Genomic DNA, 10474 nt, shown 5'->3' on the forward strand with positions numbered 1-10474 from the left:
TGATAACGGGCCATTTTGTGTGTGTGTGTGTGTGTGTGTGGTGAGGTGGGGTTTTAACTGGATTCTGGTGAATCCACGTAATCAGGGTTGTATGGCAGTAGAAGTGAGGTGTGGTCTGTGAGAAGTGCTGGTTGTTGAAGGGGGAAATCAAATCTATTTTTAATTACTGAACAACTGGTTTTTGTTTTCCAGCAGGTCAGTTTCCTGCTCCCTTCAGTCAGGCTGCATATGATGAAGATCAGATCATGTACGCTCTACACACCAGCGCTTCTCACAGACCACACCTCACCTCTACCGCCACACAACCCTGATTACGTGGATTCACCAGAGACCAGTTAAAACCCCACCCCACCACACACCCACCCACACACACACACACACACACACACACAAAATGGCCCGTTATCAACTCAAAAGGGTTTTGCATTCCCACACTTCTTCTACAGACTCTAAAAAGATTGTGTTGAGAAACACAACCTAAAGTTCTTTGTGAACTAATTTTCCCTCCAGTCATGACCCACTGTTTGTTTGTTTCTCTTCATTTTAACCAGATTTGCTCTCAGTGTTTTGAAACCTTTTGTTGTTTGGCCTTTTGTTTAATGGTCAATAAATGGCATCTTAAACTAATTTTTTTTAATGGTCAAAAGTTAATGCATCTTTTCTACATGTGAAAACAATCCTTTGTACAAATTTATTGTAGTTTTTGAACATTATTCTATCAAAAAAAAAAAAAATTAAACCAGTCACTGGCCAACTTCAGACTTACTGTGTATAAATAGCAGAAATCTTAAACTGAACAGCTCTCCATGTGAGAAAACAATCTTGCACCATCTTAAGACTATTTTTATTGTATATTTTGGAGCTACTCTTAAAGATAAAGGTTCTTCACTGGAATTAATGGGTCCACAAAGAACTTATAAGATACATAGAACCTTTACATCACATAAAAGCTTCTTTATAGCGCAGGAAGGTTTTCTCTAAATATTCACTAAAAGGTTCTTTGTGGAACCCAAAATGGTTCTTCTGTGGCATTGCTAAGAAAACCCCCTTTTGTAACCTTGTATAAACTTACAGCTCTCCAAATTAAGACTACCTAAATCCATTTCATAAAAACTAATATAATATAAAAAGTTTTTTAAAATATTTGTGATATATTTTATGAGCAAATCACGAACAAACCCTGATTGTATCGGTTAATGTTTAGATTTACATATTTAAGTTTCAACAGTTGTTGTTTTTTTGTTTTTTTTTTCTCTTTTTTTTCTTCTTCTTTCTTTTTCGCTTTCTTCTTTTTCTTTTTCTTTCTCCCAGTGTTCTGCTGGAATCGCCGTGACGTTGATTGTTCTTTAGACGCCCCTGAGCTGATCTGGTAACCACTGTGTGCTTCAAGAGAAGGGTAGTTGAAGCGGAAGAGCAGCAGCGATGGCGTCCCCTCAGCGGTTCTCCTGCTCCTGTCTGCAGGTTTTATTCACACGGTAACAGTTGGTAAGTTTATTACAAAAATCAAAGAAACACACTTAAACATGCCTTTAAGGCGGTTTACCCCCGATGACGCCAAGTACGAAAATCATTTATACAGCACTGATATGATTTATCTGTACTACTTTTTAAAAGATGTTCACGTTAAAACGTCCGTAGCTCCCCTCGTTCTTCTTGAAATCTACTGTTTTGTTCTAATCTGATTGTTTTTTAGGTTTTTGGTGATGACTGTCAGGGCTACTACACCAGCAATAACGAGTACAAGCCTTCGATTGACTGTGGGCTTGGGACATGGTGATGACTGTCAGGGCTACTACACCAGCAATAACGAGTACAAGCCTTCGATTGACTGTGGGCTTGGGACACACTCTTATCCAAGCATGAGCAAGATATGTGCACTATGTAATAGAGATTTAGTAAGCATTCCTTTTAATGCCTTCTCTTTCTTAATATAATTGTCAGTGAGACCCAAAAGTTACTTTTTTCATCACCACACCCAAACCCTCGTCGTAATTCCAAACCAAAATTTGTTTGAAATCTTCACAAAAATGAAATGACTCCACACACACCACACACACACACACACACACACACACCCAAATATATAAATATATATATTTGGGTCAGTTAACGCTTTAATTTCCCTCATCATCCATAGCTGTGATCTACTGATAATTCTGTGAACTGGTACAATCCAGAGATTTACACTTAAATGTGTTGTGTATATTAGTATTAATGTCTGTTTTTGATCTTGAAATTTACTTATCTAATGTTTCCGGCGTTGTATCAGTTGAGGTTCTGTCTTTCCCTTTTCTTGCCACACAATCCATTTCCTACAGAGGTTGTGGTCTTTTTTCACTGAAATGCAGTTTATAAAATGCATCCCACTGACTGATTGGTGCATGTTTACGCTTTTAACAGCCACTTTGTTACTTGACAAGAACAAACACACTCTGAAGCTGGTGTTGCACTTTTAAAGATTTTTGAGGGGGTTAACGTGGTGGCCCAGGCAAGACAGGATGCATGACAAAAGAAGTTAAAAAAAATGTTGTAACAAATATTTTACACAAACAATGTTTTTCCCAGTTTTTTAGTAGGGCCATATTTGCAGTCAGGGCCCTGGTTGTTGAATCCTGATTGTTTATATTTTTTTTTTTTTTTAATAATCCAACCACCCAAAAAGCAAACTAAGCAGTGAAAGTAACCAATGTGGTTTCATTAAATTAATAATAAATTCATAAATTTTTGAAATGTTTTCAACAAATGAAAATGTTAATTAATAAAATTTTAATATATAAATAAGATTTATAGATTAGATTATAGATTTTGATATTTTTACTAGAAGATGCTTTTTTTAATGCTTGCTGCTTCATGTTTTTATCTGTCCAACAACAGAAACACTTGGTATTGCCATTGGCTTAATCAGTTGTGGGTGGGGGTTGTGGTCCTCCCATCATCTGGGTTGTTTATTCATCTGCTGCTGCTGCCCTGCTGCTGCATTTGTATCTATCGAATGTGCAGAAAACACCCAGACGTAAGTGTTTTAGGTTTTTAAGAACGTCGTCTTAAAGGAAACCACTTCACCAAACAACTGAATACTTTTGTAAAATGTATCCTCCTCAAAAACGAAATGTACTCCTCAGGCAATATTCAAGGTGTAGAGGAGTTTGTTTTCTTCATCAGAAAAGACTTCAGAGAAATGTATTATATTTTATCATTTGCTACCTCACCAATGGATCTCCGCAGTGAATGATTTTATCATTTGCTCACCAATGGATTCTCTGCAGTGAATGGGTGCCGTCAGAAAGAGAGTCCAAACAGCTGATAAAAACATCACAATAATCCACAATAAGTTAATGTCTTTTGAGTCTATAAATGTGTTTAAGAAACAAATCAATCATTAAGTATTTACGCTTTATAACATTAAATTGTCATTTTTAGCCAAATGCAAGTCCTCTTTCCATAATATTGCTATCTCCAGTAAAAAAAAAAATTTAAAATAAAAGGGTCTTGTCTGAATCAGGGGAGAGAAATATTGCCTCAGATCAATCACTGTTTACAAGTGAAAATCGTCCACAAAACTGTTTTAAAACAAATATGTTGGTGGATTTTGATGTGGAGACTTTTTGGACACAAAGAGAAAGAAAGCTGTTATGGATTATTTTGTACCAGGAAGCGAATGTGGATGTTTTTTTTAAAGTAAAAAATATCTCGATAGATTTGTTTCTTGGAACATGCGGCTTTTGGCTCACAAGACCATTAAGTTGATGGACTGGAGTGCTGTGGACTGGCTTGTGGATTGTATTGTGATGTTTTTATCAGCTGTTGGAATGTTAATTCTGATGGCACCCTTTCACTACAGAGGATCCACTGGTGATGTAATGCAAAATGTCTTCAAATCTGTTCACATGAAGAAACAAACTTGATGTAAACTTTTAAATGAAGAGTATAATGTTGTGATGTAATGCAAAATGTCTTCAAAACTGTTCCATTAAAGGGGATTATAAATTATTCAGGGGCTAATAAAATTGAATTATTAATTGTTTTCTGTCTTGTTTTTTTTTTTTTTCACAGCTGTGGTACAAACACATGTAAACTACAGTACATGAATACACAATGCATTCAGCAGCAGCCTAGTAATGCAGGGAGTCCAGTACCCACAATACCAACCAAATGCGACGACTCAACCCAGGTACGGGGGTCATCCTATGCAGGACAGGCCATTATCAGGGACAGTCATATGCATCAGGACCCCCACCCCCGTATCATGTGACCAGTAAGAACACCTAGTACTAGATAGACTGAGACCATGTAGTAGTCTTTTTTTGTTAAAGTAACTAGTGTCTTTTACTGTTTCCAGCGAGTCCTGGATATCCCACTATTCAGGGCGCATATGACGGAGGTCAGGCCATGTATCTAGCCCATCTTACTGCAGCTTACCTAGAGCACCTGCCCAGCATTACCCGCTTTTAGCTAAGCTTTCATGTCGACGTCGAATCTCAGAGCCGACACCTACTTGGGCCCCCCCTAACTTGCTGAAGCCACCAAAACCCAATTACTAAACCGCAACCGTCTGTCAAATCAGTCATTGCTGGATTGTGGAGGTTGACGAGCTTTCGCAAGGCAGTAAGAATGTTCCTAAGATGTGCTAAGGTCAGGGTTATTCCATTTTTTTGTTTTTTTTTTTTTTTTTTTTTTTTTTTTTTTTTTTACCGTTTAATTTTAGTTGTTATGTTTTATTACTTTCAACTTCTTTCAGTTTAGTTTTCACTTTTGTGACACACTTGAAAAATGCATGGAAATTTGGAATTGTAATAAAAACAAAGATTATTATAGAAAGTTTTACATGAAAATAACAATTTCAAATCTTTCTACAAGCCATGAGGTGAAAATAGTTTCTACAACCTTTTTTTTAAAATGCCATTTTAGTTTTTATTAGTGTTTTTCTGCCTTCAGTATTAATTATTCTAGTATACACTGATAAACAATATAAAACTGAATATACTAAAAAGACTAAAATCTAAAATATATCTTGCCATTTTTTTATTATTTTTGTTAGTTAATATTCTTTTTAGAGTTACAGCTTATGTAATTCTGTTATTGAGTTTTTCATATTAAGTTTTCAGTATGTTAGACACCACATATAAATGTTTTGTTTTTTCCTACATTTCAAATGGCAGGAAGTGTGATTCTATTTAAAGAAAGTTGTCAACAAGTTTTCAAGGTAGGGAAAAAGGGTTAATTTTGTTAAAGCAACCTTTGTTTAAGCATTAGGAAACCCCCAATATTTGCAGTGCTTTTTCAGATTGTATTTTACTGTTTCAGGTGACTTTGCTTTTTTGAGATGCAGCCTATTTGTTTAATGGGTATACATTTTGAATAGGTTTAATTGGTGTTTTATATGTTTTCTATGTGTGAAAGATGTGAAAAATATATTTTTTTACTGTTTTTTTTAAAAGAAGAGAAAAAAGGGGAGCTAAAAAGGGGTGTTAAATATATTAGGGGTGTGCTATATTGACAAAACATATATCTCAATATTTTTCTGGGATTTTTATTGATAAAGATAATTAGATAATATTTTGCTGAGTGTGTTATTGTGCTGGTATCTTAAGGACTACCGTGGACAGCTGACTCCTAAAGTTTTTGATATTCTGTATATTCTGTGTGGTGGTCAGTTCACAGCAGTGATAGAAATGAATCTTTTTCTCAATAAAGTTTAAATGGATTTTTTACCTTTTATGGGTTGAATTCAGGAAGGAAGGAAACACCATCATGTTGATCAGAGACACAAATTGGAATTATATTTGTTGGCGAAACAGAGCAAGAACAGTCAATATTGTGTCAACAACGTAAGTGTCTTATATTAAATTCTTGTTTATTGAACTGCAGTGTAAAATCAATATTACAATTGCGTGATACTGATTAACTATATGAAATGAATAAATATATACATTTCTACCCCATATCTTGAATTTTCTGATCATTCTAAATGCATTTAAATAAACTTAATCATGCAGTGAAATAACAGTGAATGGTGTGTGCTACTAGACTTCCTATTGCCTTAGCTAACTTTAGCTAACTAACATGGTAGTTCTCTCATGAGTCAACGATGTTAGCAAGACAAATTAACTATTTTTGTCTTTGGATAATTAGCTGTAAATTCATCACAACCACTCACCTCCACAGCAAGACCCCACACAACTGGAAAGGGAGGGGGGCTTGACTTCTGTGGCTCTCTGTCTGTCTGTCTGTCTGTGACCTGCCTATCAATGTGCGCTACACTGCTGTGCTGCAGAGATGCTGAGAAAGGCATCGGATCTTGACAGTTAATAAAAATCCGACCTGATTTTTATTTCGATTTTTTTTTATTTGTTTGACAGGGAAAGTTGTGCGCAAACAGAAACACACACAAATATATAAACATATTCATTTATTTTAAAAAAAACCTCCCCAAGAATAAAGGCAGGTACTCAAGCCTCCTTTGATGTCTGTGTGCGAACATTCATGCCTGGTTTGGACGGTCTTTTATGGTATGTTTGGTGAACTTGCAAGCACTTGAATGTATTATGGGGGCCCCCTACTGGTGAAATAGAAAAGAAAAACAATCTCTAATGTTTGTATTGTTACTAATCATCTAACACCAGCATTTTTTTTGTTTTTTTTTTTTTTTTGGAGGTCCTGCATGCTCACTCTCCCTGCAGCACTTTGATCTGCCGGTGTGTTTACATGAGAGGATCAGCGTCCCTCGTCTACAATGAGAGGGTGTGATCTTTTTTTAGGCGGGATCGGAGGATAATGCTGATACAGATGAGTTTCATATCGCTGACAGCTTCCGATTCAAGTGTGCCACTTGCCTGGGCCATGCCCACGCTGACTCTGCGCTCACTGAGACAGACTGCTCTCGCTCTCACGCAGCACTTTGTTCTGCTGATGTGTTTACACGTGAGGATCAGTGCCCCTCATCTAACGAGTGGTTTGATCTTTTTAGGTGGATTGGAGGAGAATGCGTAACTGATGATTCTTTATCATTGACTGTTTCAGATTTGGATGCGCCTGGGCCACGCCCACACTGAGGCTGCACTCATTGAGGAAGACTGCTCTCACTGCGAGAGCATGAATGTCGCGTAGCACTTTGATCCGCCGGTGTGTTACAAGTGAGGATCAGCGCTCCTCATCTAATGAGCGGGTTTGATCTTATTAGGTGGATATTTTTAGACCGGTGCCATTTTTCCCAGAAGTAATGATTGAACTCACTGAAGCATGGCACACCCCTAGTTGGTGCTGTTTCACTTTTTCTAATTCTGCCGCCCTCACCTCTGTTGACAGCACTGAAGAGAAAAGGGTATGCCCAAGCAATCTGCCTGGCAGATTTGCAAAGTGCTTCACGCTGCTCAGAAGTTGTCACAGGTCACTTCCTGCCTAAGCACTCCAGCACTGTGGAATTAGATTACTTGCTCCAGTTTGCTCAAAGGCTCGCTTCAGAGGTATTATTCAAATTTCTGTATATGACAACAATTCTCACAGTCTGAAGTGCAAACAGTTGCTGCAAAAAGGAGCCCTAGAAACGGATTCCTCTAGTGAGCAGCGAGTCTGCTGCCTTTTTTAAACCTGCCGCTACTTTCTGTTCCCAAAGAAGATGGCGGCTCAGATGCTTCAGCAGCCCCCTGGCCAATACCATAGAGGACCAGGACCTCCTCTCACAAGCAAAGGGCATGAATGTAATGGGCATCCCTGGCCAGAGCCTGTGAAAGCCTTCATGTTTGGCAAAGTCTTTGCAGCTTTTCCGTGAGTGTAACTAGTGCCATTTTGCAGCTAGAGCTCCTTCTATATGCCCTTAAAGGCTGGTGTGCAGCACGGAATGAGAACCCATCCTCTTTGTGACTGTTTAAAATACAGCTATTTCTTTCTACAAGAGCTGTTTGAAACAAGGGGTGCACACCGTCTCACACTCAAAGTCTATGTGGTCATTGCGGTGAAACATTCTCTCTGTTGGCTGATTATTCATTGGCAGAAAGTTACCTGGTTGTTAAAATTTCTGAGGGGGGAGCTTCGGAGCTTAATCCACCTCGCCCTCACACTGAACTGACTTTGGGACTTAATCTATAGTCTTCAGCCTTACAGGGCCCTCCTTAACGAACAACTACAGAAATGGCGCTCAGAGCTGACTTGTCGGCTCCAACCACTTTTGGAGGACTGAAGCGCCCATTCGGTTCGCTTGCAGCTACACAAATGTGATTTCAAATCAGGCTTCAGCAATCAGTGTAAACAGGAGTTTCCCATAGCAGGTTAAAGCAATGATCATTGCCTTATCTCAAGGAGCCAGGGTTACATAAGTAACCAGAGCATTTTTCCCTACTTAAAACTGTAAAGTAACATCATTTTTAATGTTAGATTTTAATTGTATGTTAATTGATACCTTTCTAAAAGTCTTTTTATATATTTTTGTCATGAAATAACATTTTAATTTTGTGCCTCTTCTGTCAGATGTACCCAAGCATGCCTGTTCAGGCCGGGGCTACGCACATCGCCTCGCCCCATAACTTCTCTACTCAGCCATACTTGATAGAGAAGCACTTCATCTGAAATCACACACTCTCTGTGGAGGTACTTTTAAATAAGAAATTACTTCACAACCATTGAAAAGTTTGGCATTCATTGACTGTTAGGTTAGGTTCTATCAATGAATGTGTATTATAAATGTAATACAGACATGCTACAATCATCATGATGTCACTGTCATGTGACCTTACTGACATACCAGGGTTAGTTGTTTTACTTCAGTGCCATCAAAAGGCCCATCTCAAAACCCACACTTGCTGTCTTTGCTCTTGAGCACTTTTCTACTTACATGATATATTTCCAGTATTTGGCCCAAGTGTTTCAAGTAAGTGTTACGATCCCTGTCGGTGTTTCTGGTCTCTGTGTTCTCTGTTCACTAGGTGGGCATATTTGCAACACCCTCTGGGCAGTTGTTTCAGGCATCCAAAACCAACTCGTATCTACTAGAATGGAGAAATCCGGAAATTTCAAAAAAACGGCTTGCACATTCACATTTAAATGACATATTTCAACTCTGTTATAATGTTATTCCTTGTCCTCAAACAGAATTAATGTCAGCTTATAAAATGAAAATATACCCCAGTCTTATTGTGAAGAATTCATCCATAAAATACATTTTTTTTTTCTTGTTATATTTAATAAAAATGTCATACTGGGGACCTTCTGGTGAAAATGACTTCTCTCGGATGATGCATGCCAGGACTTCTCCAAACATCAGTCAGAAAAATTAAATACACCAGTGTCTTGTACAGAATTTAAGTATACCTGCAAATTATTAGTAACAAAACACATGAGCGTGAATGCTGCAATTTTTTCCGAATTTCCTGATTCACTGTGATTTAAAGTGAGCACTGACTGTCTTGGATGAACTTTCTCACCCCTTCCCTCATTATAGCCCACCTGCTCTCATCTACTTTCACATCTCAGATGAGTGGAGAGGTTCACTGAAAAGAATCAGATCGCAAGATTGATTCATTCATGATCCTGTTTTAGTCTACAAGCAAAATGGGGAAAAAAAGAGATTTAACTGACACTGTAAAAAGTTCCAAAATTAGGAAATGCCCATGAAAAGTATGCAAACACTACAGAAATGTTAAAATTAAGGCATGAACATTGGACAATGAAATGCTCATTTGGCTATTGGGGTTTCAAAAGACGCATATAAAAGGCAAATGACTTCAAGAATTAAGGGCAAAGAAAGTCAGGTTAAACTGAATTAGTGACAGATCTTATGCTATCCATATTGTGATGCACATCTGTGGTGAAGAGTATAATCAGAATTGGGGTTCATCCATTGGTGGATGGAGGCAGATCTGAATCTGATTGGCTGCATTCAAATTGCATACTTCCCTACTTTATAGCAGGCCAAAAACAGTATGTGAACCGAGTCAGTGTGTTGTGGAAAGTTACTTTTAAAGTAAGGCAATTAAAATATTGCATTACTCCCTAAAAGTAACTGCATTACTTGGTTACTTTTTATGGAAGTAAGGTGTGTTACAAATTACTTTTTCATAACTTTTTTTTCCAACTGGGCTGGGCTTTCTTGTTTCTTGTTTTTAAATCTAAAAAGTTCTATTTTTTTTGGCAAATGTAAAAGCCCTTTCACATCACAAGTGAAATGAAAACGTCTGGCTGAAGGAAATTTGCATCTGTGCAGTAGAGGGCGCAGCTCAAACAAACCCTTGGTCAAAGGTTTTGTGTAGTGAACATGTCAAATACAATCACAGATGAATCTTAGGCTCAAGTCAATGGCTGATACAGATTTTTGAATCTCCATTTATAACCTATTATTGCATTTCTTCTCCATTATCTGTCCAAAAGCAAATATCCTCCTCAAAGAGACACCGTTTCTTTCTCCTTATTTTAACCAAAGATATATCTATTGTCTAGTTATTTTGGATCCTAGATTGGTAGGCTACAAATATTTTGCATTGGA

General features: G+C 37.6%; 1 protein-coding gene across 2 annotated transcripts in view; it reads left to right on the forward strand.

Annotated features, from left to right (window-relative positions):
• The window catches only part of LOC109093036 (protein shisa-5-like), a 30548-nt gene extending 29306 nt beyond the window's left edge, over positions 1-1242 (forward strand). Inside the window, exon 10 of one of the 2 annotated variants that reach the window (XR_006153254.1) lies at positions 193-1242. The gene's annotated coding sequence lies outside the window, so the exon portion shown is untranslated. The remainder of the gene's footprint in view (positions 1-192) is intronic. The other variant, XR_006153255.1, reaches the window with a different exon arrangement.
• Positions 1243-10474: the final 9232 nt, after the last annotated feature.

The sequence above is a fragment of the Cyprinus carpio genome, chromosome A22, assembly GCF_018340385.1.
Source record: "Cyprinus carpio isolate SPL01 chromosome A22, ASM1834038v1, whole genome shotgun sequence".
NCBI classification, from domain to species: Eukaryota; Metazoa; Chordata; class Actinopteri; order Cypriniformes; family Cyprinidae; genus Cyprinus; species Cyprinus carpio.